The sequence below is a fragment of the Octopus sinensis genome, linkage group LG16, assembly GCF_006345805.1.
Source record: "Octopus sinensis linkage group LG16, ASM634580v1, whole genome shotgun sequence".
NCBI lineage: Eukaryota > Metazoa > Mollusca > Cephalopoda > Octopoda > Octopodidae > Octopus > Octopus sinensis.
Window position 1 is genome coordinate 39,963,238 of NC_043012.1, and position 5,000 is coordinate 39,968,237.

At 37.1% G+C, this 5,000-nt stretch overlaps 1 protein-coding gene across 2 annotated transcripts in view; it reads left to right on the forward strand.

The window, feature by feature from the left end:
• Nucleotides 1-5,000, forward strand: part of LOC115220514 — a 627,919-nt gene that overhangs the window by 386,145 nt on the left and 236,774 nt on the right. The gene's annotated exons all lie outside the window — the stretch shown is intronic.

Consider the following 5,000-nt stretch of genomic DNA (forward strand, 5'->3'; position numbering starts at 1 on the left):
CGGTACTTTGGGGTTTTTTATTTATCTTTAACATGAACGAAGCACAAAGCAGACTAGGAATAAGGGGAGGCAACCGACGACAAAGAATACAACACTAGTTTACCTGCATCATTCGTTCATAAGCATATATATTTATACATAGGTAGGATCAACAAAAGGTACTCCATCAAGTGAGGAATAAACATCGTTTAATATACACAGAATTTTAAAAAGAGCTACTGATCGTTTCCTGCTGTAGAGATACAATTATTTGGCAGATTAATATAACAGTCCATGTCTCCAAGCAATCTTTCCGGTTCAGTGTATATCGTTAAACCTATTTGAAAACCAAGACACCAATCTAAAATAAACAGGAATTTTAATAACTGTTATACAAACCATCAGTTTTCTTCTTGACATATTGATGAAAATAAAGCTCCTTCATTGGCTACCCATGAATGGGACCTGAAGACCAAATGCACACCTCATACAATCAATTGAAGAATCGTGAGAAAATTTACATCATATAGAAATGGCACAAAGAAATGCAAGTTATGCGTAGCTGAAAAATTGTACATAATTTTCGATCCAAGAATTCCGTAACAGAACATAATTTCAGATCCGAAATTTTTAGCAAATGCAAACACATGGACAAATTTCGTTTGTCCAACTGAGGATCAGACTCTTTCAAGATTGAAAAGCTATCTATCAGACTTTGGTCTTCTCTCCGCTATATTATTCTACACCAGTTAGATTATGATTTCTACAGTCAAGTGATCTTGGTTTCCTATTTTCCTTTTCTTTCTTCTCGTACCATTTTTGGCATCAGCCTTCTTCGCGCTCTTCTTCTCCATTTTTCTCATGTTTTCTCATAGTCCAGCGTCCTGGCTTTCAAACAGATCTAACGATATGCACTGAGCCTGCAATACTGCTTGGGGACACGTGGTATGTTATATAATCTGATAGATTATTATGTCATTAACAGCATGATAGCTCTTTTTTAATTTTGTGTATATTAACAGATACATACATATATATATGCATACACGCACACACACACACAACGCGCACACAACGCGCACACACACACACACACACACACACACACACACACATATATATATATATACATATATATATAAAAAATACACACGTACTCGCTACATATATGTATTTATCTACATACACACACACACGCACACGCACACATACACACACACACACACACACATATATATATATATATATATATATATATCACTCCGTCGGTTACGACGACGAGGGTCCCAGCTGATACGATCAACGGAACAGCTTGCTCGTGAAATTAACGTGCAAGTGGCTGAGCACTCCACAGACACATGTACCTTTGGTGTAGATTCAGCGTCACATTGAGTGTGACAAGGCTGGCCCTTTGAAATAAAGATACTACTCATTTTTGCCAGCTGAGTGGACTGGAGCAACGGAAAATAAAGTGTCTTGCTCGAGGACACAACGCGTCGCCAGGAATTGAACTCACGACTTTACGATCGCGAGCGGAATGCCCTAACCTCTAAGCCACGCGCCTTCACATATGCATACGTAGAAGCTAAAACGTAATAATTTTAATTTCACAATTTCATCATTATTCGCCTAACTGGCACAGTTCTTCACCTGATGTGTCCTAAAAGCTGTTTAGAAATGAGTCAAAGCTTTGGCAAATGTAAAACAAGCATAAAATATGCATGTTTCCTTCACAGTAATCTTCCAGGATATCTGGTTGTTTCTATTACTATTACTACCTTTAGTCAGTGAAGAAAAGGGCGGTGGTCTCAGTAGCCTGGTTATAAATTATAATTGACTACGTGGAGCTGAATATAAAGTGACCAGAACGTTAACATATATCTGGGGAAATGCTCTCTCTACCGAAAGAGTGTCCTACGACAACAGATATATAATGAGAAAGTTTACAATATTTCGAATTGATTTATGCAATAGCTAGACACACATCACCCTCACAAAACACATTTTAATTCACTGGAAGCACACAAAGCGGCGTGAATTGAAACATAGGTGTGAATTGAAACATAGGTGTGAATTGAAACATAGGTGTGCACAATTATATTTAACACTCGAACGTAGGAAGATCTTACAATTTTTCTACCGGACAATTATTGAGTGAATTCATGCTTCCACATTTTAATGAATACTTGAATGCGTTGAATATGATTGTACGCACCTATATGCCAATCGTTGCTGCTTAGTTCGTCTCTTAGTAATTAATTCCAGCTTGACAAAGTTTTCTAGACGCCAGCACATTTAATATTTACTGTTTAAATATAATAACAGCCGTTCTTAGTGAGTCATAAATTTGGTGCCCATAAGTGATGAAGCGTAACGATGCAGAAACACGCATCCCTACGGCTCGATTGCATTATTCATAGTGCAGTGGTGTGTTTTTCACGCATATTGTCTACAAGGGGAATTTTCAGCCTAAACATTTTCCGAAGCGAAAGTCCTTCTATGTTCGACGTTACACGGAAGCGTTAAATATATTTGTACATACCTTAATTCATCTAACATTGTATATATGTGTGTGTGTGTGTGTGTGCATATATAAATGCACACATATACATACACAGATATATATATACATGATTTGTTCATATATATGTGTATATATATTTCTCTATTACCCACAAGGGGCTAAACATAGAGGGGACAAACGGATTAAGCCGATTACATCGACCCCAGTGCGAAACTGGTACTTTATTTATCGACCCCGGAAGGATGAAAGGCAAAGTCGACCTCGGCGGAATTTGAACTCAGAACGTAACGACAGACGAAATACCACAAAGCATTTCGCCCGGCGTGCTAACGTTTCTGCCAGCTCGCCGCCTTTGTATGTGTATATATATGTGTGTGTGTGTGTATAAATGTATGTGTGTGTGTTCCTATGTATAACATACAGGCTCACGATCTCGTGGATTGATGTAGACAATCTTTGGTTCAGGAATTTTGATTCATTTCGAAGGCTTCTATCCCATTCAGAAAACGGTACAAATTAATCTTCGGAAAAAATTGCATAAACAAAAAGAAACAAATACAGGAAAATAGAAACAAACAAAAATATTACTCGACCATATTTTCATAATTATAATTATCATTTTCGCAGAAAGTTCTTTTTTTTTTTTTTCAAGATACAAGACTAATTTTTATAGTTCTTCCAAATTAATGAGTTTTCTTTCAAGTATCTTTTTTCGACAACTCTGTTGCTATGCTTGCGGGGATAAAGTATTCCAAGAGAGATGTTACACGAGACGTTTCATTAAGCTTCACCTTTTCCTTGCAAAGAGCTGTTCCTGAGCACAATTTTAGAATTCTAGGATCAAAGACTACTTGGGGCTTGCATTACTCACATACATGTGGTGTATATATATATATATATATATATATATATATATATATATATATATATATATATATATATAATATATATATATATATACACGCGCATACATTCAAGCAAACATAATATACATACAAACAAAACATACTCTTCTCCTGATATCTGAAGAGATGGCGCCATCCTGGCCATCCATGAAATTTTAAGTCACATGGAGCTGCATCAAAGTTCTATGATTAATATATATTTATGTGCGCGCGCTGAAGAAAGTATATATGTATATACATATTGAAATTATCATTTTGAATAAGAATCATATCACGTGAAGTTAAAGAGAAGTGAGAAAAACACTTCCGATCATTCAGATTTTTTACCGTGAGTCTTTCGCCGATTGTAAACTTAATTGTCATTGGGCAGTGAGTTGGGCTCGCACACGTCGGCTGGTTCTGATTTAGTGATGGATTCGGTAGATTTTGATTGGTCCCCGTGAAATAAGGCGGAGAGTCCTGATAGTTACGGATGGATACAGTTGCACAAGGCTTACTTTATGTTGGTGGTTACTAGTGGAAGACACTAGTACAGGTTGCCGAAGTTATCGCCCTTCTCTGATTAGAAGTACCAGCAGTAACAGTATTGTTTAATGGCGATAATGACAGCTACGATTTATGGAGGTATCAGTATAGGATAATGGAAGACATTAAGAGTTAATTACATGTAATTAATCTCATTGTTGGCCTAAGGAAGACGGATTAGATCTCATGTAAAAGAAAATGAGATCGCTTAACAGGAAAACACAGCTAGCATTCAGCTGCGAGCTTTGCAATGGCTAATTTAAAACGATTAATACTCTCCTATACACCTTTTAAGGCCAAAAGCTCACTGCTTTCCTGCATCACTCACACTCTCTCCTCTTCTCTCTTCCTCTCTCTCTCTCTCTCTCTCTCTCTCTCCACATATATAAGGTGCAGGCGTGGCTCTGTGGCAAGAAGCTTGCTTCCCAACCATATGGTTTCAGGTTTACTACTACTGACTGATACTTTAAGCAAGTCTTTTCTACTATAGCCCCACACAGACCAGAGGCTCGTGAGTGAATCTGATACACGGAAACTGAAAGAATCCCGCCATATATATATACATGTATATATATATATATATGATGTGTGTGTGTGTGTGTGTTAAATAACATATATACATAATAGTATATATATATATATATAATATATTATATATATATATATATTATTTATATATTGTAAGCCTAGTACTTACCTTGTCGGTCTGTTTTGCCGAACCGCTAGCTTACGGGGACATAAACACACCAACATCGGTTGTCAAGCGATAGTGGGGAACAAACACCGACACACAATTACATACATACATACACATATCGGGTTAAGTCCCACTGTGTGGCACCTTAGGCAAGTGTCTTCTACTATAGCCTCGGGTCAGCCAAGGCCTTGTGAGTAGATTTGGTAGACGGAAACTGAAAGAAGCCCGTTGTATGTCTTTATACAATATATATATGTTTGTGTGCCTGTGTTTTTCCCCCACTATTGCTTCACAGCTTAGCGGTTCGGCTAAAGAATTCGATAGAATAAGTACTAGGCTTACAAAGAATAAGTCCTGGGTTCGATTTATT